Below are 26,524 nucleotides of genomic sequence, written 5' to 3'. Positions count from 1 at the left end.
CCTCAGACCTTGCTGGTCTGCACCGCTGACTTTCTTCACTTTCCACAAGACTTGCTGTTGCCAAGGCTTGTTGGCTCCAATCCGGTTGCCGACACCTCAGTAAGCTGCAGACTTCGTGGGACACGCCGAATCCAGCTCCTGGTCATCGTCAACGCCTCCTGGACCTCGTGGCTGAAGAGTCAAGACACCTGTGATCACCTGAAATCACCCGACTTCTGTGGGCATCCAGCTTCAGTACCCGGGACACTGGCAAGTGACTTTGAACACTGTCTCCTCTGCTTTCAGGTCTTCTTTCTTCTGAATCCAGCCTTGGATTCCACCGGACACTTCTTCTGTCTTCACAAGCAGCAAGTCTTCTTTGGCTCCCATTGAAAACGACGCCGCGACCCGACACCAAAAGACACCTATGCACCCGGCTTCCCTGGGTGAGGTAACTCCTGCACTACAGTGCTCCTGTGTGTGTTGGCTCTAGAACTATTTACCCTGTAAGTGACTTGCTTGTAGGCTCTACCGAAGTATCCTAAAACTTTAAAATTCCAACTGCGACTTGCTCCATTGAAGTCTATTGGGATCCGCAGCTGTGTCTCACACTGCATGCGTCTCCCGTTGGTTCTTTACTTACATGCCTTGGGTGGATTAGTGAGGCCCCAGCGTTTCTGAAGGCCCTAGGCCTCGTCTCTTCTCAAGTCGATATTCTTATACCTCTTTTTTAGTATATGGTCTGGTACGCCCCTAGGGCTCCAGCCATACAAGTGCTTAATTTGTTGTGAAACGTTGATTTGTGCATATGTCCTTGACTTCTAATCTCATAAAGAGATTAGTAGAGTGTGTCTAGTAATAAATATATATATATATATATATATATATATATATATATATATATATATATATATATATATATATATATATCAAAGTCCACATTTGTCCACAAACGGAGCGCACTCCACACGAGTAACCTAAGTTTATCACGATGGCAGGAAGGTTGGCATGTACTGTTGCAATAAATTGGTGCCTAACGCGTTTCAAGCTCAATAGCTCTTGTTCACAGGCAAGCGGCAACATAATCAAGAGTGCAGGCTGCTGGTCGGCATTTAAATTCGTTTTTATTTCCCACAGGTGAGTTAGAAAGTTCGCACAATTGCACCATGGGACTGGTAGTTCGTTTGCATAGTAACACTCGTCTTGTGATGCCACTTAAAATACTTTTCAAATAATACCTCAAATAGGTCAAACAGTTCCATGACCGCTGTCCCTGCAAATAACATCCCTCAGTGTTCCCCAATGCCTCGTCGTCCACGAAGCTGAGGTCCGCCATACATCCAGGGCGGTGGTGCAGCTCCAACGGCTGGACTGCCGTTCAACATCAAAGTCCACATTTGTCCACAAACGGAGCGCACTCCACACCGAGTAACCTAAGTTTATCACGATGGCAGGAAGGTTGGCATGTACTGTTGCAATAAATTGGTGCCTAACGCGTTTCAAGCTCAATAGCTCTTGTTCACAGGCAAGCGGCAACATAATCAAGAGTGCAGGCTGCTGGTCGGCATTTAAATTCGTTTTTATTTCCCACAGGTGAGTTAGAAAGTTCGCACAATTGCACCATGGGACTGGTAGTTCGTTTGCATAGTAACACTCGTCTTGTGATGCCACTTAAAATACTTTTCAAATAATACCTCAAATAGGTCAAACAGTTCCATGACCGCTGTCCCTGCAAATAACATCCCTCAGTGTTCCCCAATGCCTCGTCGTCCACGAAGCTGAGGTCCGCCATACATCCAGGGCGGTGGTGCAGCTCCAACGGCTGGACTGCCGTTCAACATCAAAGTCCACATTTGTCCACAAACGGAGCGCACTCCACACCGAGTAACCTAAGTTTATCACGATGGCAGGAAGGTTGGCATGTACTGTTGCAATAAATTGGTGCCTAACGCGTTTCAAGCTCAATAGCTCTTGTTCACAGGCAAGCGGCAACATAATCAAGAGTGCAGGCTGCTGGTCGGCATTTAAATTCGTTTTTATTTCCCACAGGTGAGTTAGAAAGTTCGCACAATTGCACCATGGGACTGGTAGTTCGTTTGCATAGTAACACTCGTCTTGTGATGCCACTTAAAATACTTTTCAAATAATACCTCAAATAGGTCAAACAGTTCCATGACCGCTGTCCCTGCAAATAACATCCCTCAGTGTTCCCCAATGCCTCGTCGTCCACGAAGCTGAGGTCCGCCATACATCCAGGGCGGTGGTGCAGCTCCAACGGCTGGACTGCCGTTCAACATCAAAGTCCACATTTGTCCACAAACGGAGCGCACTCCACACCGAGTAACCTAAGTTTATCACGATGGCAGGAAGGTTGGCATGTACTGTTGCAATAAATTGGTGCCTAACGCGTTTCAAGCTCAATAGCTCTTGTTCACAGGCAAGCGGCAACATAATCAAGAGTGCAGGCTGCTGGTCGGCATTTAAATTCGTTTTTATTTCCCACAGGTGAGTTAGAAAGTTCGCACAATTGCACCATGGGACTGGTAGTTCGTTTGCATAGTAACACTCGTCTTGTGATGCCACTTAAAATACTTTTCAAATAATACCTCAAATAGGTCAAACAGTTCCATGACCGCTGTCCCTGCAAATAACATCCCTCAGTGTTCCCCAATGCCTCGTCGTCCACGAAGCTGAGGTCCGCCATACATCCAGGGCGGTGGTGCAGCTCCAACGGCTGGACTGCCGTTCAACATCAAAGTCCACATTTGTCCACAAACGGAGCGCACTCCACACCGAGTAACCTAAGTTTATCACGATGGCAGGAAGGTTGGCATATACTGTTGCAATAAATTGGTGCCTAACGCGTTTCAAGCTCAATAGCTCTTGTTCACAGGCAAGCGGCAACATAATCAAGAGTGCAGGCTGCTGGTCGGCATTTAAATTCGTTTTAATTTCCCACAGGTGAGTTAGAAAGTTCGCACAATTGCACCATGGGACTGGTAGTTCGTTTGCATAGTAACACTCGTCTTGTGATGCCACTTAAAATACTTTTCAAATAATACCTCAAATAGGTCAAACAGTTCCATGACCGCTGTCCCTGCAAATAACATCCCTCAGTGTTCCCCAATGCCTCGTCGTCCACGAAGCTGAGGTCCGCCATACATCCAGGGCGGTGGTGCAGCTCCAACGGCTGGACTGCCGTTCAACATCAAAGTCCACATTTGTCCACAAACGGAGCGCACTCCACACCGAGTAACCTAAGTTTATCACGATGGCAGGAAGGTTGGCATGTACTGTTGCAATAAATTGGTGCCTAACGCGTTTCAAGCTCAATAGCTCTTGTTCACAGGCAAGCGGCAACATAATCAAGAGTGCAGGCTGCTGGTCGGCATTTAAATTCGTTTTTATTTCCCACAGGTGAGTTAGAAAGTTCGCACAATTGCACCATGGGACTGGTAGTTCGTTTGCATAGTAACACTCGTCCGCCCTGGATGTATGGCGGACCTCAGCTTCGTGGACGACGAGGCATTGGGAAACACTGAGGGATGTTATTTGCAGGGACAGCGGTCATGGAACTGTTTGACCTATTTGAGGTATTATTTGAAAAGTATTTTAAGTGGCATCACAAGACGAGTGTTACTATGCAAACGAACTACCAGTCCCATGGTGCAATTGTGCGAACTTTCTAACTCACCTGTGGGAAATTAAAACGAATTTAAATGCCGACCAGCAGCCTGCACTCTTGATTATGTTGCCGCTTGCCTGTGAACAAGAGCTATTGAGCTTGAAACGCGTTAGGCACCAATTTATTGCAACAGTACATGCCAACCTTCCTGCCATCGTGATAAACTTAGGTTACTCGGTGTGGAGTGCGCTCCGTTTGTGGACAAATGTGGACTTTGATATATATATATATACATACACACACACACACACACACATACATATACACACACCTGTGTGGTGTCCTTTCATTTAGTGATTCAATATATTATAAGGTAAAACATGCTGCTTTACATTCCTTCAAGACTAAGCCTGAAGGCTGCTTTCCACAGCTACCACTAGGATAGCTTTCTTTAAAAGGTTGTCTTAAACATATCTACCATAAGAGTCGAATTGTACTGGCGCAAGGTGGCCACTTTAACTAGTGACCAGCATATACCAGACCAACTTCTCACACTGCCCCCCACACTCAGCAACACTCGTTGTCTCATTCAGCCTCTGTTTAACACACATGAAACACATTGTGTGCTTCCCTACTACCTCTCATTCGTTCTCTGTAATAGTCCCAACACTCATATACTAATTTCTCTGCAGCACTCAATCTCTTGCTCATACTACCACTATTTTTTTTCTTCATCTTTTACAATCTGCAGTTTCTTCTTTCATCCTGTATTTGACCACAAGTCACTCACGGGCGCTACTGTTGCTTTGGACTGAATATCTAATGTTGGCATGAAGCAACTCCTACTAGGCTGACAGCTTAAGTATGCGACAAGAACAAAAATATACACTGAATCAAGCAAGAATTACAACTACTTGGAGTGCACAAAACAGTTTACAGCTTTCTACTCTGCATTCCAGAAGTGGAAAGATCATGTGGTGATCAGTGTTGCCTACTTTAGAAATGCAGACACCGAACAACATGAGTGGTGACATCATTCATAACCAGGAGGAGTCTTAGTGGGGAAACAGACAGCCAGAAGGTGCAAGGTTAGAGAGGAGAGAGAGAGAGTATGGACGCAGCACACAGGATTGGCAGAGCTGCAGTAAGCTACTAATGCCCCATTCTATATTTTTAGGGAAAGCTTGTTGTCATCAAGAAGTTCATTCTACATTTTTGGGGGCACGGTTGTCATCAGGCAGCAAATCACCAAGAGACTAATTAAGTCACAGTGTACCTTGAGTAAAGCATGAAGCAAGATATTCACAGTGGCAGTCTGCATGGAAGGTTTGGCACAGAGTATCAGCAGTAGTGCCAGCTACACAGCAGCAAAGAGAGCTGCTGGGATTTCTTCGGTGTGCCTGTTACAGCACTGTACACGTCCTTGCAGCTCACATGAGGCCTTTGCGTTTTCTGATGGAATGAGGGGGGACTTGGAAGACCAATACAAGCCATTAACAGAAAGAGGGCAAACACCTTGAACCGCAATCAAACCTTTAGGGATGCCTCCCTGCCGACCCAGGGCTGCGTGCCACACTAGGTGTTCACATTCCCCTTCTTTGCAAGTCTGAAGCTAGGAATACCAACTAAAGCTGCCTTGGCAACACAAGATCTGCCGCAGCGTCTCCCTCAGTCACCTCCCTACAAACAAGCACTGGTCCCTCGCAGCCGCTCTTCACATTCTCGGTCACAGGGCCAATCTCTCAAAGACCCAGCTTCCCCGTCCCCTCTGCAGGCAGTCAGCGCACTCTATCAGATGTGTAATCTCCGCTCTGCACTACAAAGGCAGTAATGAAGCAACTTACGCTGGCTGTAAGAACATCCAGTGTGGTTGTGCACCCCCAGGTTCACTGCACAGATGGAAAATACCGTGTGCGCGCCCACTCTTGAGTGTAGTTTAGGATGAACTGTAGAGAGCACCGTAATAGAACTACAGATAATCTGGACAGGGCATTAGTAGATGCAAGAGCCTCTGCAGGCTTAAGGAAAGAACTAAGCAAAACCAAAGGAAATGATGGACGGAGTGTTGAACATTGCAAGCACTCACCCCCAGTCAACTGATCTGGGTTTAATCCACCACCATTCTTTAGCCCACTCTGCCACCCCAGTTCAGACATGGCCATATGCAAATCAGTCTGACCCTGTGCCTCATGGGAACAGTCCAGCCCGAACTGCCAAGCCATGTCTTCCCTGGACCGGAAACAAGCTTCCTAGGACCGGTTTCTGGCATGTCAGCCGTCTTCAGCCAGGCTTGCTTGAATCCAGTGGCAAAGTGAGCAAGGGACTCACGTCTGAGCATACCCTGCCAACTTATGGCGAACAAAGCAAAACCAAAGGAAATGATGGACGGAGTGTTGAACATTGCAAGCACTCACCCCCAGTCAACTGATCTGGGTTTAATCCACCACCATTCTTTAGCCCACTCTGCCACCCCAGTTCAGACATGGCCATATGCAAATCAGTCTGACCCTGTGCCTCATGGGAACAGTCCAGCCCGAACTGCCAAGCCAGGTCTTCCCTGGACCGGAAACAAGCTTCCTAGGACCGGTTTCTGGCATGTCAGCCGTCTTCAGCCAGGCTTGCTTGAATCCAGTGGCAAAGTGAGCAAGGGACTCACGTCTGAGCATACCCTGCCAACTTATGGCGAACAAAGCAAAACCAAAGGAAATGATGGACGGAGTGTTGAACATTGCAAGCACTCACCCCCAGTCAACTGATCTGGGTTTAATCCACCACCATTCTTTAGCCCACTCTGCCACCCCAGTTCAGACATGGCCATATGCAAATCAGTCTGACCCTGTGCCTCATGGGAACAGTCCAGCCCGAACTGCCAAGCCATGTCTTCCCTGGACCGGAAACAAGCTTCCTAGGACCGGTTTCTGGCATGTCAGCCGTCTTCAGCCAGGCTTGCTTGAATCCAGTGGCAAAGTGAGCAAGGGACTCACGTCTGAGCATACCCTGCCAACTTATGGCGAACAAAGCAAAACCAAAGGAAATGATGGACGGAGTGTTGAACATTGCAAGCACTCACCCCCAGTCAACTGATCTGGGTTTAATCCACCACCATTCTTTAGCCCACTCTGCCACCCCAGTTCAGACATGGCCATATGCAAATCAGTCTGACCCTGTGCCTCATGGGAACAGTCCAGCCCGAACTGCCAAGCCATGTCTTCCCTGGACCGGAAACAAGCTTCCTAGGACCGGTTTCTGGCATGTCAGCCGTCTTCAGCCAGGCTTGCTTGAATCCAGTGGCAAAGTGAGCAAGGGACTCACGTCTGAGCATACCCTGCCAACTTATGGCGAACAAAGCAAAACCAAAGGAAATGATGGACGGAGTGTTGAACATTGCAAGCACTCACCCCCAGTCAACTGATCTGGGTTTAATCCACCACCATTCTTTAGCCCACTCTGCCACCCCAGTTCAGACATGGCCATATGCAAATCAGTCTGACCCTGTGCCTCATGGGAACAGTCCAGCCCGAACTGCCAAGCCATGTCTTCCCTGGACCGGAAACAAGCTTCCTAGGACCGGTTTCTGGCATGTCAGCAGTCTTCAGCCAGGCTTGCTTGAATCCAGTGGCAAAGTGAGCAAGGGACTCACGTCTGAGCATACCCTGCCAACTTATGGCGAACAAAGCAAAACCAAAGGAAATGATGGACGGAGTGTTGAACATTGCAAGCACTCACCCCCAGTCAACTGATCTGGGTTTAATCCACCACCATTCTTTAGCCCACTCTGCCACCCCAGTTCTGCATTGTCAGCATTCCGTCCATCATTTGTTTGTTGTAACGCTTTTCGCCCTAAGTGGGATGGGTATTCCCAGACGTGGGACCCGTGCTCACTACGCCACTGGAGTCAAGCTATCCTGGCTGATGACGGCTGATAGCCAGAAACCGGTCCTAGGATGCTTGATTCCGGTCCAGGGAAGACATGGCTTGGCAGTTCGGGCTGGACTGTTCCCATGAGGCACAGGGTCAAGACTGATTTGCATATGGCCATGTCTGAACTGGGGTGGCGTAGTGGGCAAAAGAAGGATGGATTTAACCCAGATCTCTTGACTGGGGGAGAATGTCTGCATTGTCAGCATTCCGTCCATCATTTGTTTGTTGTAACGCTTTTCGCCCTAAGTGGGATGGGTATTCCCAGACGTGGGACCCGTGCTCACTACGCCACTGGAGTCAAGCTATCCTGGCTGATGACGGCTGATAGCCAGAAACCGGTCCTAGGATGCTTGATTCCGGTCCAGGGAAGACATGGCTTGGCAGTTCGGGCTGGACTGTTCCCATGAGGCACAGGGTCAAGACTGATTTGCATATGGCCATGTCTGAACTGGGGTGGCGTAGTGGGCAAAAGAACGATGGATTTAACCCAGATCTCTTGACTGGGGGAGAATGTCTGCATTGTCAGCATTCCGTCCATCATTTGTTTGTTGTAACGCTTAAGGAAAGAACTACCCCTCTTCCCTCTGGGTAGTGTGGGCAGGGCTAAATGTTTCTTCTACCCACATTATTGTACTATTTCACCACTGTTCAGGGGGCACTCACAGGCCTTTTGTTTTTGTGAGAACATGAGACAATACTAGGGACCTGATTTGGGGTAATGAGTGACTCTAAATTGTACCAGCCCATCGAGGAAGCGGCCTTAGTGCTCTTGAGTTTGTAGGCATGCTATACAGCTGCACAACTCCAGGGTAATCCTGTTGCTGGCATCTTCTTGCACACCCGAACTGCACTACATTGGTCCCACACTGAAGGTCCAATCAATTGTGGGGCTCCTTTTTAGTGACAAGAGACATCTTAACAGTATGTTGTGCAAACTGGTGGTAGTGCGGCTGGCATAGATACACGCAAAGGTTAAGAAAACACTATCCCTATGCCCCTGGGTGACTGATCTCGGCCCTGTACGGCTGTCGCCAGCTCAAGGACAGAAATAAACAAGTGTTTCGAGTCCAGTAGGGCTCCTAGGAAGCTCTTTTCCCTCTCTGGTGTCGTGGATACCTTTTCCAGGTTGAGCCGCGTGTGCGTGACCTGGTTTGGGTCCTTGCACTGCTGGTACAATGCTGCCTGTATGTCACAGTCGTCCAGGCAGGGGTAGACGTGGATCCCCTTTATTGCCACAGCGGCCAGATATTTCATGCACACTCTGGGTGCGCATTCTAGCCAGAAGGGCAATCGATTAGCTAGTAATTATTCTCCTTCATAGAGGGATTGCTCCCCTGAATTGCTTCCTAAATTGTAGTGAGCCGATAAACTTTTCTGTATTGTTGTCCATCATTAGCTGAAAGGACTCGTCTAGCACAAATCTAAAGATAACTCCCCCATGAAGGGCATATTCACCGCCGTTGCCTGCACCTCGTGTGTGAACCCAGATACCCTGAGCATGGTGTGTCTACCACATCCTAGGTATTGCTGAGTGTCCTCCCCTCCTAGACAAGTGCCCTTCCTCTCTTCTGGTGTTGCTCTAGGAAGTGTTGTAGGAGACTCCATCTCTTCCACTGCTTGTAGGCATACCTGTTCAGAAGGGTGTTGAAGGTAGTAATTCTCTACTAAATTTTCCTTTTGACTGAGGCCTCCACTTTGGCCTCGAGGTCCCTCTTTTTTCAACGTTGATTGCATTTTTCTTGCCGTATACATGGACTGTCTGTGGCTTATTTTTCAGCACCGAAGCAAACCCCTGCGGAAAGACTTCCCCTCCTATGTTTCTTGTCCCTTTTGGGGACTTAGGCTGGTCCAGAGGGTTTGCCTCCTGCGGCATCTCTGCGTTTAGATCGGAGGAGCTCTTTGGGCCCGTGTTTGATTTCTGACGCCTTCAAGTTCGAAATGGGCCTTTTAATTTTGGAGTCCAACTTCTTTGGCTCTGTACCAGATTTCCTGTCCCCTCTCAGCATTGACTATCTCAGCGTCAGTATCTGGACGCTGTGCCACATTTTGTGTTATCATCACTGTATGGCTCCTATGTCCTAGGGGGCTGTTTCTGCACCTGTACCACAGCATAGTGCACTGGCCTTTGCTTTTCTCTCACTAAGTGTTTTTGCTTGAAACTTGGGGCAAGTGTTGCAGCCCTTCAGTGTGTGATCCCTGGGAGGACACAAGTTGAAGACTTAATGGCTGGCTTTCTGTACAAACTTGTGGTGGCACTTAGGGCAGAACATAAATAGTGTGGGTTCCTTGCCCTACCAACATTTTTTGACCAAGTGGTCAAGGGAACTTGTGGTCTGTTAGGGTTGAAACCCTCAAGATCTTCTGTGTATCACCAGTGATCTTCTTCGGTGACCTTCAATGTCAGAAGGGGTTTCATTGTTTTCCTTCAGTTCTTCTTCAATTTCTTAAAAATAAAAAACCTCCTTCTCCTGTCCATCCAGGAATTACCTCCACTGCAGACCCCATGGCAGAAAAACTGAACAGGGCAGCAGCGCTGCGGAGTTTCCAGGGCATATGTTTGACGCCATCAGCAAGGGACACAGCACCATATAGTCGATGACAACGCTCACTCGAAAACAGAAAAAAAGAGAGAGAGAGAAAGAAAGACAATTCCAGATCAAGCCATCGGCATAATGCACAGCTTGTGAATCCAGAAAGGTTCATGCTGCAAAACAACTATTAGACAAGCATTGCCATAGCCAATAGGTCTCGCTTTTGGGACCTTATAAGTATTTAGTTATGCAGCACAATATCCTTGCGGCAACAACATCAACTGTTGCATGGCTAAACACTTATAAGGTCCCAAAGGCGAGACCTATTGGGTATGCCAAAGCTTGTAAATGGATCGCCTTCACGTGGAAATCAACCAAAAAGGCCGATGGACTACCAGCATCCTCTCTGATGTCAAACATGCCTTTGTGCTCGAGCCTTCAGACTCTGTGAGGTAATATAGCGGGTAAACTGGCAGAAAATCGCGAACCAGTGCAGGTTTTAAGTCTGCAACGGTGGTCCGTTCTTGTGTGTCTGGGAGGAGTTCACATTTCATCTCCTGTCAGACCCCCTAAAATGTGTGTATAACACACAGCACCACTTGTCACAAGTGTGACCCATTAGAATGTATCGCTTTCCTGTACATGTGTCAGGAGCATGGATTTTTGTTTCCTGTGCGGATGTGAGATGAGTGTACCCCCTATCTCATTGTGTCTGTTGTTTCCCTCCTGTTTACTCATGCTTGATCTGTTTCTCCACCCCTTTTGCCAGTAGTGTGTAACCTGCTTTCGTACTGTGCTCCCAGTCGACCATTTCTGTATTTGACTAGGCTACATAGCTGTCTTTTTCATATAGAACTTCATCGTGCTGATCAAACTTCTGACCTGAATGTGACCTTCAACACACTGCATTTTAATTCACTCGCAGGCTGTTATAATGCATAGGAAGAGATCTGCATAAGAGCAAGGGTGTGGGAACTTGCACATTCTATTTTTATGTAATCTTTACAAAGCTGTAGAGGAAATATTTCCCGCTTTGTGAAAGATGTTAATTGTTCTGTTTCCCACACTTTCTTGTGAAAATCCTGACAGTTTGTCACACACTACTTAGTTAACATTAATAAAATTGATCTACAGAAGATATACTTTACATAGAGAAGTTGGTGTGCTTTTCCTGCTCAATGCCATTATGCACAGAAAAGAAATGCAAATGATAAATACACCAAGAGAAGTCGAGCAAATATATCAAAAACATAACGGTAACCAGCATATTTCAGATCATTTGCAAAGGGCGACAATCAGAATTTTTTTAAACGTTTCTGATGAAACATTATTACCAAGACGCTTGATCGGGGCTGTGTTTATTGCAGCAGTGGGAATGACTGCCAGGACCGAGCCAGCACTCTTGCTGTTAATCTTGCATATTTAATCAGAGTGCAGGAAGCGCTGTTCATAGGCTGGCTGCAGCATTTCGTACTGCGGTTATCAAAAGTATTAATCGAATGCTCAGGCCCTCAGGTTTCACATTTGGACAGGTTGGTTCATTACTTGAAGCAGTCCGAGTGTAACTGACAGGAAACATTATCAACATTTACAAACCACACTACAGATCGGTCATACAGACAGATACTGAATCGACTGTTTTTACCCAGCGCTGACTCCTGTAGTTCTGTTGTCCTTTAAACAGCGGGTATTAATATTACCCAGCTCAACAGAACTAATTTATCAACCTCCGAAGGATGAAATGTAAATAAGCCAGTTATGTTGCCAATCGCAGGCACACAAACACAAAAAAGGTCCTCGGTTCTGCTTCCTCCACCTGCTCAACGCTGTATTTACAGACACACAAGGCATCGGATAATGTAAAAACAATGCTACTGCCAAATGATTATGAAAATATGATTTTAATTAATCACGTAGTAGGCAAGGAAATTAGCATACGGTAATTAAACTTAGCGAGAAAGGGGAGAGCAAAAGGCAAGGTCATCCCGTTGCTCTGCCTTAGAGGTTGGGGGTAAACATACTCGAATTTGGGGTGGTGGGGGCAGTGTAGCGGGACACGAGTGCCCAAAAAATAACCTTTTATACGTTGGGGAACAACTTTGAAAAGATTTAGGCCCCGAAGTTGGGTCGCACGGAAACAATATACATTGATGCTTAACGTGACTGGTTAAATGACGTTTTTTCACGGAAAAATGCAATTATAAATTACAAGTCCCATAGCTGACAAAATGATAGTGCATGAATGGAGTCTTTGTTTGGGGGATTATATATTGTCCGGAGTCCAATTATGGGGGTGAAAGGATTTTAGTAATAAAGGGAAAATGTATCAAAACACACAAACGAGCGGCGTCTAACAGAAAATGATGGCATGTGACATTGGGAGCATGTTGGTCACATAGAAAAATCAAGCCCGGGAGGGGTATCTCTGCTCAATGATGGGATAGTAATTGTTTATCACGTACAATCACATTTTCAAAATTTGCTGTAAGTGGCTGTGCGAGACGCTAAAGGCCTTCTCTTCTGCCTGGTGATCTCGGTGTGTGTGGGAGTCTGCCGCCTGGCCGGGTGCTTACTTCTGGACACGTTGGAATCACCCAATGGGAAGCGGATTAATGTGGGCTCGAGGGACGGGGGAAGGGTGCAGCAGCCCAGGTGGGGCTTTTTCCTGTGCACAGGATGTTTGTGAAGCATGGTGTCTTTTTATTTTAGTTACAGGAAACAAGATCAACGTAAGAGCCGGGATACTGACCTAGTTGCTCAATGTGTGGAGCACGTGATTGCTGGGGGGAAGGGTAGAGGGGGGGGGTTTGAGGGTGCGTTTTAACATTGAGCACCTAAAGCAACCGCTTTCAGCCTGGATGCATCAAGAAATGGTCACGCTCTCGAGCACAGTCATCTGTAACATGAGAACTCAAACAAGCATTGGCCGAAAGTGAAAGTGATCGCGATCAAGCGAGGGGAGAAGGGAGGAGGGAGTGGGAGCAGCAGCTGTGCATAAACAAGCCGAGGTGACAAGAAGGGCTGGGCGAAAAGGGAGTGGGGAATGCCAGCATCAGAGAAGCCTGATTAAAGCTGACGAAAAGGGAGGGGGAGAAGGGAGGAGGGAGTGCGAGCAGCAGCTGTGCACGTGCACGTCATCGTGCACTCAAGCTTTAGGCCTGCCAAATCATGTGGGTAGCACTTTTAAAAACCCACTTACAAAATGTCTCAAAGATACAGATTGCGCAGTCTCAGCGAGACCTAAAAAAGGGTTTTCTGGTAAGGGGTGGAGCAATGATTCCCATTGCTTCTGTAAAAGCTTCTAAAGTATGTTTAGCATTGAGGTATCCATTAGGATTTTCTGTACCTGTGGTAAATGTGTGTGCAAAATAGCCCTACTAAACTCTGTTTGATCTATTGTAACCCAACTTGTTTTATTTCAGTTTGTGTACATATATTTATCAGAATGTGGAGCCGATCTATTGTCACCGGCCCCATGCCAAATTAAGATGCACCCCAATGGATTGTGATCACAGACAGGCTCGTAAAGCTGTTCCTTTATTTTTGAGGTCGGGTACCCTACCTTATGCTCTACCGGACAATTGATGCAAAGGGTGATAAGGTGAGGAGGAAGCAGGTAGTGTGCGGGAACCTTGAGAGCCGTTGGTGGCAGAAGATTTTGAGCATGACGCCCACTCCCTGACATCAACGTGTACTCAAGACAAGTCAAGAATAACTTTTTTCGGTTCAAAGAACCATAAAAAAGATTTACAGATTAAAAAGGATTAAAATACAGTACATACAAGATTCACAATAACAAGTTAAAGTCTCTACACACATTTTGCTCACAATGCTTTCTAATCGTTATAGAGCCTCTTATGTAATTAGCTACTGCAATACAGATTTCAGCCGTAGCCAGAGACTGTAAAAGATTAAAACCAACAATATACGAGCAAGGGCGAGCATTCCTTATTAATGGGAGCAGAATGAATATGCTACTTACCAGTATGCATCTGTTCTTGGCATGTAGGGCTGCTGACATTCATATCTGTGCATAGATCGCCGCCTAGTGTTGGGTCCGGATGTTTGCACGTTGTTGTCCTGGAAGAGTCTTCGAGGTATCCTGGGATAGGTGACTCCTCCCCTGGACTACAGTGCGCATGGGCATCCTCTCCATCCTTAGATTGTTTTTCGCCATTGTGGCAGTGATGGAGTAGATACAGAAAGTGATGACCATGCTTACAGTAATTCTGAGAGCTGCAGCTGCTACAGGCGCCGGGGAGGAGGGAGGGCGATATGAATGTCAGCAGCCCTACATGCCAAGAACAGATGCATACTGGTAAGTAGCATATTCAGTTCGAGGCATGTGGGCTGCTGAATTCATATCTGTGCATAGAATGTATAGCAGTGCCCTCTATTAGCGGCGGCTACCAGTGCCAGCTGCAGCGGTCTGAAAAAGGGTTTTGAGAACAGCCTGTCCTACAGCTGCCTGCTGTTTTGATTGCACATCTACACAATAGTGTTTGGTAAATGTGTGTGTGGTGGACCAGGTGGCTGCTCTACATATATCATGCAGGGGAATATTTCCTAGAAAAGCCATGGAGGCCCCTAACTTACGTGTTGAGTGGGCTCGTGGGGGAATAGTTAATGTGCGTTTTGCCTTTTGATAACAAATTTGAATACACTTAACTATCCATCTGGCTATCCCTGCTTTGGAGATGGCGTTACCCTTGTGGTGTGGGGCAAAGGCAACGAACAGTTGTTTTGTCTTCCTAAAGGGTTTAGTCCTGTCGATGTAGTACATGAGGGCCCTCCGTACGTCTAGTGTATGGAGTGCTCGTTCCGCGACAGTTTGTGGGTTTTGGAAGAAAACGGGCAGTTCAATAGTTTGATTCATGTGGAACTGCGAGATTACCTTGGGCATGAATTTGGGGTTGGTACGTAGTACGACCCTGTTTGCGTGAACCTGTATAAATGGCTCTTGAACTGTTAGTGCCTGGAGTTCACTAACCCTTCTTAAAGAAGTGATTGCTACTAGGAAAGCTACTTTCCAGGTGAGGAATTGAATCTCGCATGAGTGGAGAGGTTCAAAGGGTGGACCCATCAGGCGTGTGAGGACCAGGTTGAGGTTCCACATTGGAGCCGGTGGGTGGCTTGGTGGAATGACTCGTTTGAGTCCTTCCAAGAATGCTTTGATGGCAGGCACTCTGAATAGTGAGAGGTGCTGCCTGGTTTGCAGATAGGCTGATATTGCTGTCAAATGGACACGTATAGAGGTGTACGCCAGATTGCATCGGTATAGGTGTAAGAGGTAACAAATGATGTTTTGGATGGATGCGTCCAGCGGGTTAATGTCATTATTACTGCAATAAATGACGAACCTTTTCCATTTGGCTGCATAGCAAGCTCTTGTAGTGGGTCTCCTGGCCTCCTTGATGATGTCCATACAGTCAGGTGGCAGGTTGAGGTAGCCAAACTCTAGGACTTCAGGAGCCAGATTGCCAGGTTCAGCTGTTGCGGATCTGGGTGCTGAATCTCTCCATGGTTCTGCGTCAAATGCGCGGGTTTGATCCGCAGCCTTTGATGCGGCACCACGGAAAGTTCGAGGAAGGTGGTGTACCATGGCTGGCGTGCCCACGTGGGAGCAACTAGGACGAGTGTCAGGGAGTGTTGTCTGAGTTTGCGAGCCACCAGCGGTATCAACGGCGCTGGGGGAAAAGCGTACGCAAATCTGCCGGACCAGTTCATCCATATCGCATTGCCCTGCGACTGCGGATGTGGATGTGGGAACCTGGCGGCAAAGCTTTGGCATTTTGCGTTTTCGCTTGTGGCGAAGAGGTCTATCTCTGGATGACCCCACTGCTGGAAGTACGGTTGGAGTACTGATGGGTGTAACTCCCACTCGTGCATCTGGTGGCTGTGTCTGCTGAGCAGATCCGCCATCTGGTTGTCCTTGCCCGGGAGGTGCTCTGCCATGAGGAACATGTTCCTCTGAATGGCCCACTTCCACATGCTCTGAGCCAGATGAGACAACTGTGGAGAGTGTGTTCCTCCCTGCTTCTGTATGTAGTACATGGCAGTCATGTTGTCCGTCCGGATCAACACGACTTTGTTGCACAGATGTACTTTGAATGCCTTCATGGCCAAGAAGATTGCCATCAGTTCCAGAAGGTTGATGTGCATCTTCTTCTGTTGTGTCGTCCATAGTCCCTGCACTGTGTAGTGGAGTACATGAGCTCCCCATCCCTGGAGAGACGCGTCCGCTGTCAGTACTATTTGTGGAACAGGCTCTTGGAACGGTCGGCCCTTGCAAAGGTTTTGAGGATTCCACCAATGCTGAGAGTTGTATGCCCGACCGCTCACCAACACTAGGTCTTTCAACTGTCCTTGAGCCTGATTCCACTGACGTGCTAAGCACTCCTGAAGCGGGCGCATATGTAATCTCGCGTGTGGGACTATGAAAATGCAGGAGGCCATCATGCCTATCAACTGCATGAACACTTGTGCTGGAAGTGAGTGTTGGGGTTTGAACTTGGAGATCAGCATTTGCATGCTGTTGATCCTCACTAAATTTGGCTGAGCTGTGGCCGCCAGAGTGTCTATAGTCGCACCTAGGTACTGTTGTACGTGTGCGGGCTGGAGATGGGATTTTGGGTAATTTAGTGAGAACCCCAGACTGTGAAGGAGGTGAATGGTGCGGGACATGTGGCTGGCACATTGCTGGGCTGACTTCGCTTGAACGAGCCAGTCGTCCAGGTAAGGGTAGACGTGTATGTGCTGCCTCCGTAGATGTGCTGCCACAGTAGCTAGGCACTTTGTAAACACCCTTGGTGCCGTTGTCACGCCGAAGGGAAGGACTCTGAATTGGTAGTGCTGTCCTTGAACAGTGAACCTGAGGTATTTTTTGTGTGATGGGTGAATGGGTATGTGGAAATACGCATCCTTGAGGTCCAGTGTGGCTAGAAAGTCTCCCTGCTTGAGCAGCGGGAGGACTTGCTGGAGAGTGAGCATGTGAAAATGCTCGGAAAGAATGTATCTGTTTAGGGGTCTCAGGTCCAATATCGGTCTGAGTGACCCGTCCTTCTTCGGTATTAAAAAGTACAGGGAGTACACCCCCGTACCTTGTTCGTGGACGGGTACGACCTCTATTGCGCCTTTTAGAAGCATGCTTTGCACCTCCTGCTGTAAGAGCGTTAAGTGCTCTGAGGACATAGGACGGTTTCTTGGAGGAATTGTGGGTGGAGTGGAGGTTAGCTCTAGACAGTAACCGTATTTGACAATATCTTTGACCCACCTGTCCGTGGTGATGGAGTTCCACGTGGACAGGAACCTTTGTAGCCTTCCCCCGACAGGTGTTATGTGGTCGGGAGGAAGGGAGAGGGCGTCACTGCTTGTTCTTGGGGGAGGACCTGGTGTTGCCGTAGCCGCGTCCTCTTCCCTTTGTACTGGAGCCACGATATCCACCCCGGGTGTTTTTATCGTAGGTGGTTTGTGTATTGCCCTTGTTGTATGTCTGCTGTGACCCCTGTCCTCTACCTGCTCCTCTATTTCCGGGGCGACGAAAGGAGCTGCTCCGAAAGGACTGAGTCTGGAGAGCCCCCATGGACTTTGCGGTGTCCGTGTCCTTTTTTATTTTCTCAAGGGTGGTGTCAACCTCCGGTCCGAATAAATAGTCGGGGTTGACAGGCTGGTTGAGTATATTATTTTGCACCTCAGGTTTGAATCCGGAGATTCGCAACCAGGCATGTCGTCGCAGCATGACGCTTGTGTTAATGGCCCTGGCAGCCGTGTCTGCGGCATCTAGTGCACACTTGATGGAAGCATTTGTGAGTAGCTGTCCCTCTCTGATAAGAATTTCTGCACCTTCTTTGTACTGGTCAGGGAGATGTTGGAGTAGTTGCTCCAATGTGTCATAGTGCGCTCTATCGTAGCGAGCGAGGAGCGCTTGAGTGTTGGCTATGCGCCATATGTTGGCAGCCTGGGCGGCAACTCGCTTGCCGGAGGTCTCTAGCACCTTGGACTCTTTGTCCGGGGGAGGAGCGTCACCTGTCGTCTGCGAGTGTGCCCTCTTACGAGCATTCGCTACGACAATGGAGTCTAGTGGTAATTGGCCTCTGATGTAAGTAGGGTCCCCAGGCGCCGATCTGTATTTCTTATCGATCCTGGGGTTTATCACTCGTGCCCTGGTGGGTTCTTTGAAGATGTCCTTGGCTGGTTTGAGGACCCCTTTCAACATGGGCAGAGTTTTTACATGTCTTTCTGAGGATGCGAAGGTGTCCATAAGAAAGTCGTCCTCGATGGTGTCAGAGTGAAGCTGCACTCCATGATTATTTGCGGCACGTTCGATAAGAGCGTTGAACGCTGCAGTGTCCTCTGTGGGAGAGGTTTTCGCCCCATAGAGTTGTGGGTCCTGTGCATCTAGAGGTGCACCTGGATCTACAGGGTCGCCCCAAGTTTGATCAGGGTCCTGTTGGTAATCAGGGTCTATGTCTCCGTGGTAGGGGACTTGGTCATCCATGTAATCCCCCAACACATCCGTGTCGGAGTGTGTGGGAGAGTATGATTGTGGATCCTGGTAGGGCGAGTGGTAAGATTCGCTTAGGAGAGGTTCTGAGTCCACAGGCAGCTTCCTTTTTAGCGGGATCCGGAAAGGGTCCAAAGGTGGCTCCGAAGTTATCCTCCGTTCGTGGATAACCATCCTGCCGGTGATGGCGTCGATGACATGTGACGGAGACGCCTCAGCAGGTGTAGTTGTGGTGTGGGCGACCCGTGTCCTGAGTTGGAATATTTTTGGGATCGTGGACGGAGGCAGGCCAAAAGTAATGTTGGCTGGCGCCGAAGAGGCTGCTGGAGCTTTTATTGGGCCGGAGCCCGACGTGTCCTGGAGGACCGTTTTGGTTTTGCTGCTTTGTGCTGCACCAGGTCGCACTTGGAGCGTCTTTGAGGCTTTCGCGCCGACCAGGTCTGTCGAGGCGGTCGTCGACTTTTTCGGCGCCGGCGGGTCATCGAGCCGAGGGGCGGGAATGGCCGTCGACGTCTTCGATGCATGAGGCTTCGGTGTTGCCGTGGAAGCGATGTGAGACGCAGCCGGCAGTGTGACCTTTGGTGTCGGAGTCGATGGCGTCGACGCCGGGAACCGATCAGGTTTGTTGGCACCGAAGGCCTTTTTCCGCATGCCGACTCCGACGTCGGCCGCTTCAAGTTCGGCACCGAAGTCTGGCTTGGTGCGCTCGGTGCCGACGCGCTTCGCTGGCGTCGAAGGTGTGGAAGGCCTCGATCCGACCAGCGCCACTTTTGGTTTCGGTTTCGATTGAACCAGTGCAGCTTTCGGTTTCGGTTTGGAAGAAGGGAAACCAGCCGGTTTAGGTAATAATGGCTGCCGCTGAACGTCCGAGGCCGGGCCCGAGGGCGGGGCCGAAGAACTGCGGGATAGGTCTCGGGTAAGGCCCGAAGGCGATCCCTCGACCGGAGCCATAGACTGTGGCACTGGGCTCTCTTCAGTCTGAACGGGTAGGCCTTGCTCGTCATTGGAGCTACTCTCTTCGGCCCCTAAGGCCTCATCGTAGTCTCCTACCTCGGTGTCGTCTTCATCTCTGCGAAAGAGTGATTAGTCGACGTCGTTCGATCCGGAGTCATGTTCGGAAACGGGACTGGAGGGTAGGATCTCCAATTCTTCGACATCTTCGGTCTCGGCGTTGAAGATGTCTGCCGGGGCCGGTGCCGCGTGCTGCGCTTCGAGTCTTGCCGCTCGTCGATTCCGTAGAGTCTTCTTGGAACGGAACCGGGCACAGGCCATGCATGTCGATTCGTCGTGATCCGGCGAAAGGCATTTGTTGCACACCGGATGGACGTCGATGTGGGGATATTTCGCATTGCATACCGGACATCTTTTGAACGGTGTCCTCGATTCCATCGTCGATGTCGTCGATGGGCAGGTAAGAAGCGAAAAGTCGGTGCTGAAAGTTGTTAAACTAACAAAGGAGTATCGAAACCGATCGAGAAAACAGTACCGACGCGAACTAAAGGCCTTTTGGCCTCGATAAAGTTTTTCCTAACTTGAGCTAAGATAGCACATCCGAACCCAATGGCGGAAAAAAACAATCTGAGGATGGAGAGGATGCCCATGCGCACTGTAGTCCAGGGGAGGAGTCACCTATCCCAGGATACCTCGAAGACTCTTCCAGGACAACAACGTGCAAACATCCGGACCCAACACTAGGCGGCGATCTATGCACAGATATGAATTCAGCAGCCCACATGCCTCGAACATCTAGTTCTCTCCGATTTATACAATGTGCAAAATAATATAAAGTGCCTAGTGCTTTGAACGGAGACATTATCACAAACAGAGCATACGCTTATTTGAACACCCTCCTTGGCGAGGAAATGCCAGAAAAAAAGTGCATTGTGCATAAACAGAACCTAGTTAGATAAGATTGGAACTGAGTCTTAATAGATAAATAAAATTGTGCAGGGGTAGGAGGCAAACAGGGGGTCTCCCATATCGTCATGTTGGTAACTAATAAGCCTATTGTCCCGAGTGCACTCCAAATATTGATTTATTTTAAACTTATAATGCACTTTTTTCCAAATGACTAATAGTAATTAAAGTAAAATAGTGGCTTATGTGTGCGGAGGCACTCAGGATTGCCCAAAGCCAATGGGAATGCTAGGCAGTGCTATAACCCAGGAGACACAAGTTGAAGACTTAATGGCTGGCGCTTTGGGGAAAATCAAGTTATCTCTCCACACCTCAAAAGAATTTGTTTACTGCCTCTGCTGCCTTTATGGTGTCCAGGGATTTAAATCAGAGGAAAGCAGAAGGTATTCCACAAGTTGGCCAGTGCTCTTAAACAAGCTCAAATGGGACGCACCACAGTGTGGAGGTGGCTCAGGGGCATGAAGCAAGTCATATGGCCAGAGAAAAAGAAGGACTTCTTCCAACCCCAAGTTTTTTACCAATGACTAAAAGCTAAGTGGGTCATTAGAAAGAGCAGGGACTTTTACAACAGACACGTTCAACGTGGCAGACATCACCAATAGTGTTCCCTATTGGTTGCGTCTCAGCAAACTTTCCAAATGTTTTGAAACCAGGCTTTGCGATATCTGAACTATGCCACGTGTTTTGAGCTCAATTTCCAACCTTGAAGAACAGAGTGTAAGATCGCTTTATATTATCTACCATGAGTAAATCTCAGACTTTTCGTTGAAATCCAAGCCAGTTCCTGAGAGTTAAGACCAGATGGTTATCAACATACATAAAAACAACACAGTCTAAAGAAGTGAGGCAATAAAGAGAGGTACATCAACTAGGAATTTTTCAATAGGGAAGAAAAGGCATGTCATATGTTGGGACTTCATAAGTAAGTGAAGCGGAGGACTACAGAATTTTACAAGCCCAGCCCTAAACAAAACAAAAAATGACCCAAGATGTTGAATAGGGTCACCAACCAAAAGAAAGCAGAAGGAACAAGCGCAGTCTACTCGAAGAGACATCATCGATTATTTCCCACAGGTTTCTCTGTGATCCAGATGGGGCAAGACACCCAGATCAATGATCAGCAAGAGGCTACATAAAAACATGAGACACTTTATTCAGTAGCCAATGAAAAACACTTCTGTCAACATTGTCAGCTCTACCCTATTCAAGGGATAAACTTCACTGAATCTTTTACAAATCCTCAACCAATAGGGATTGGGAGAGAAAATAAATGCACACGAAAACATGACTAATGAAAGGGGCTGCAACCATGAATCTTTTTGTAATACATGGATTCCATTATTTCCCATACACTTACCTTTCCAGACTCATTCAACTTTTAATATTTCATCAGTCTTAAACCGACTCCAGAAGCAGACATTTCCTTCTACAGCATTTTCGATACACCTCACATTTCACCCTCCTTTTACTGCACAGAAAAGCAAGAGGGGCAGATTAGCATACTAAAATAACTACTGACGAGCTACAGGTGGCAACTAGATGGGCATGATAAATTCATAGCGTTATGGATGAAGGCACTACATACATACCAATAACATAACATTGTTTACATAATTACATAATTACTAATAAAATAACATTTAATTGTTACTCTATAAGTTTGAGTGGTGCTTGGAACAGCACACCATTCAGCTACGGGTAGGGTGAGTTTGAAGATACTAATTTATGTATCGCCCTTTACAGGCAGTGGCAGTGAGAAGAGAGGTTCTTTAGCCTATGACAGGTGGCGTTAAAGCTGGAGTGTTACACTTATCAGTCCGCAAGAGCAGAAGTAAGAGCTGCTCACCTGTACCCCTGCCTTTAGCATGCAACTAGTAGTATCACTACTGGTCTGTTTTTACTACTCAGCCTGCAAGCAGAGTGTGGGGTGATGTATGTGTGCATAACTCAGCAGCCTGTTATAGTTAGCATTTAGAGCAAGTGTTTCTTAATTTCCTACCTGTCAGAGGAAAACTGATCTGCTCATATGCACCTCACCTTCTAGCCTGTGCCAGGTGTGAGTAAGGGCTTTTAAATTTCTCTCTTGTAAGCCTGTGAGCCATTTATAGGAGTGTCACAGTACACTATGTGACAGATAAGGTACAGAGCTAGTTTCTCTGTCTGTAAGGCTTTGTCAATGTTTTTTGGCCATGTTGTACAACTTTCGAACAAATGGATTATATCATGATATATCATATATATATATATATATATTACACACACTCTAATAATATTATGATTGTATGATAACTTTTGTATGGTATGGTAAGTATGACCCGTTATTGCATAATATGGTATGCTATGGACTGTCATTATTTGGAATGGTATGGTATGGTCTGGTGTTCTATAGGATGGTATGGTCTGACCTGTCAATTAATAGAATGGTATTTCACTGTATAGTATGATATGATATGGCCAGTCATTTCATACTACAGTATGGCCTGTCATTGCAATTTATGGTATGGCCTGATATTGTGTAGCATGCTATGGCATTGTGTGTCATAGTATAGTATGGCATTGCCTCTTCTTGTACAGTATAGTATGGAATGGCCTGTCATTGTAAAATATGGATTGCCTGGCATGGTCTGTCATTGTACAGTATGGTACAGAATTGTATGGCCTGTCACTGTGTGGTATGGTATGGTCTCTCGTTGTATAGTATGGTCTCTCAGTGTATAGTACGGTATGCTATGGTGAGGGCCACTGGAATCATGCGGCAGCTGACGGCCAAATTATACAGCAGGGTTGAGTACATTATGCGGTAAGAAAAGGTAAGTAATGCTGCACATTATGTGATGGTATTACTTCATTATTTTGCCACTGTCTGGGCATACACTGGTCCAAATAAGGTGCAGCCTAACACCCAAAAGTAGCAATAAGCAACTGAAAGGCGACCAGTCAACCTTTGCAAAGGGCCTTCCACTGCATGGCAACATGTCACTGCATTTTAGTAACTTCTGCACCATCTGAACAAGAAACAAAATGTTGTTTTGTTAAAATCTGCAGATTATGTGGCAAATTCAACGAATCTCTAATTATGTGAAAAACGTGTGGCCACACAATCGCATAATTCCAGGGGCCTTGATTATGGCATAACATTGTATAGTGTGGTATGGTATGGCCTGTTATTGCATAGTATGCTCTGGTATTGTATGGCCTTTCATTTTATAGTATGATCTGGCAGTGCGTAGCATGATACGGCATGGCCTGTTATTGCATGCATAGTATGCTATGGTATGGTATGGTATGGCCTTTCATTGTATAGTATGGCATGGCCTGACATTCTGTAATATAGTTTGGCATAGGCTTTCATTGTATAGTATGATCTGGCAGTGCGTAGCATGGTACGGTATGGCCTGTCATTGTATAGTATGGCATGGCCTGTAACTGTACAGTACGGAGTGGCAATCTTTAATACAATGTACACCTTAAGCTACAGGAGGAAGCACAATAGTAGCGGCCAAACAAGCAAAAAAGCGTTTCACATTAGAATAATACTAGAAATTTCTATCCAAACTGTAATCATGCAAACATACACCAATTTAAGACACTTCCTTTTTTTCATAAAATATTGAATGATATCCAAGACATTGTATAAATCATGAAACACGTACCAAACAAGCATTTGCAATGCAATAGGCTCTCGCATTTTTTAGAGTCAGAGCTATTAGCGTTGTAAATTACAATGCCTTTTACCTATGTGTTTTGGTTTGGAGTGTAGTGTATGTACGATTAGAGACACAGCTGCAGCACTGCCTAGAGGACTTAGAACAATAATTTACCACTGGGACCACAGAATCAACTGCAGCACTATGTTGGATGCATATGGGTGCATAAGGGAATAGTTGTGTTGTATGGGTGCCTGGTAAATAAATTATATGTTTGTGGATGCATAAGAGAAGTTTTTGTGTTATATGTGTGTCATGTTGCAGTGTTAGATTACATAATGCAAACCCACACAGAAGTTGCTTTTGAGTGCAAAGATGGAATTGGAGACAGCATGGACGATGACAGCGACTGTGGTGTAAGCCAAACACTCACTCAAACAACTGTTTTAATACTGTTTTCATAATTCAAGGTAGTTGTCAGTCTCTCTAATTTCCTCATGGAATATACCTCTGACTACGTGTGACGTGCATATATGGAGAAGAGATGCATGGGTGTCAATGTCGAAGTCTTTATGTAGGTAGGTATGTAAGCCTATGTGCGTGAGCGTCTGTGTGCAGTTGTTATAACTTCACAGTAAAAGCACAATTTGTGAATCTTCTCTGTGCCAGTGGATGCTTACCATGGGCAAATTAAAGAAGATAGGACGCTGGGCTTCTAGAAAAACACGATTACTGGAGTCAGATACCCTACTGATATAATAAGCAGGATCTACACCCTTCATCATCCAGAAATATTAGTAAACAACAACCAAGTAAAACAAACCCACATGGTGCACTGACAAAGTATAGCAGCTTTAAGTTTGGCGCAAGAACCAACATTTTATACTACAGGAAACCCGCTGATATTTAACAGGGGAAATGTGTACGCTTTTTATCATACCATGCAGTTCGTGGTGCGTTATTCACCAAAACCTGCATGTTAGTCCCAGAAAACTCGTAATAGGCCTTAAATATCTGACCCGGTATTGTTATTTATACGGTGTGATGAATAGGGCCTTAACTCCTGATCAGGCCCCGAGAGTTTTTCTCTTACTCTTATTTGTGGATAGCAACACAATCCTGCCGTTGGTCCAGTCCTTTCCTTTGTATTGGTGGACATGGCTTTCACTCGTACTAAGAAAGGGAAGTGTTATTATGGTCTTCAGGACCAGCATGGAAGGAAAGTAGAGTGCTACCAACCCACCACTCTTTATTTTTTTATTAGTTTAGCTGAAAGGCTATACAAATAATAAACCCAATTTCTATAAAACAGCCAGTAAGAACACATTAAAAGAACAATTACCCTCTCAAAAGTATTTGATGCAAGTTATTAAAAGTGCGAGTTACAAAGTCCACATTTTTGTCACTGACAAAGTATAGCAGCTTTAGGTTTGGCTCAAGAATCAACATTTTACACTATAGGAAACACGGCTAAAAAACAGGAGCAGCAAAATGAAATACCAAATCAAAGATCACCCACCTCGGCTTCGGAGACCGGAACTGGTGTCCTACACACATCCACACCGAAAGGGCATTAATTAACTGAGCTCAGGTGATACTTTTGCACTCTGAGCTCGCGCACTATGAAAGCCATGCGCCAGTGGGTAAACATCAGCTGATACCCGTTTTTTTCCTTTCACTAACTACTCTGCTGGACTCGATCAGCCTGCACTAGGGAAGAGATCTATAAAGTATCTATGGATAATGCTGTACAACTAACTGCATGCTTATTCATAATCAGAACAGATATAAAAATGCAGAAAAAGAAAAGAGTTCAATAGTAGAAAACAACGTCTTTCATGTATTGGAAAATAAAGTCAACAATGCTTACTAAACAACCAGAGACCGGACGGCGCGTGCTCATCATAACTAATATGGTCACATCCCAGGGCCGAAATATGCACATACTTTCAACATACCGTCATAGCGAGCCTCCAAGCGCGAACTACGCGGACATTTGAACCGAGCGCCCTCACAGCGCCAAAACGTTCGCAACTGCCTCAGAGGGCCCCGAAATGTTCACACGTGTATGCGAGCACCGCCTCAGCCTCAGCAACTCTAAAGCAGCAACGTCGCAGCCTGTGAGAGCCGAAACAGGCACACATTGACAAACACCCACACAGACCCAGAGCCGTCCAAAATATGCCCGAGTCGGCTCATATTTACTGCAAATAACGTCACTAACTCAAGGAAAGACACAGAAAACATTGACACTGGCCGCATCTACCCAAACACCAACAGAGCCCCCAGGGAGAGGCCATGTTGTTAAGCGAAGTGCACGGCAGGGACGTGAGAGAAGCAAACAGGTTAAAGAGACGCCGTGCGCGAGCACAATCTCCAGTCCGGGTGGGCGAGCCGGAAA

At 46.9% G+C, this 26,524-nt stretch overlaps 1 protein-coding gene across 2 annotated transcripts in view; it reads right to left on the bottom strand.

Moving 5' to 3' along the window:
• USF3 (upstream transcription factor family member 3) overlaps positions 1-26,524 on the bottom strand; it is a 168,074-nt gene that overhangs the window by 104,667 nt on the left and 36,883 nt on the right. For both annotated transcript variants that reach the window (XM_085621090.1, XM_085621091.1), the window contains one exon: positions 21,834-21,944. The gene's annotated coding sequence lies outside the window, so the exon portion shown is untranslated. The remainder of the gene's footprint in view (positions 1-21,833; positions 21,945-26,524) is intronic.

The sequence above is a fragment of the Triturus cristatus genome, chromosome 8 (genome assembly GCF_964204655.1).
Source record: "Triturus cristatus chromosome 8, aTriCri1.1, whole genome shotgun sequence".
NCBI lineage: Eukaryota > Metazoa > Chordata > Amphibia > Caudata > Salamandridae > Triturus > Triturus cristatus.
Note: the sequence above shows the minus strand (reverse complement) of the source record. Positions and strands in the feature narration are given on the sequence as shown.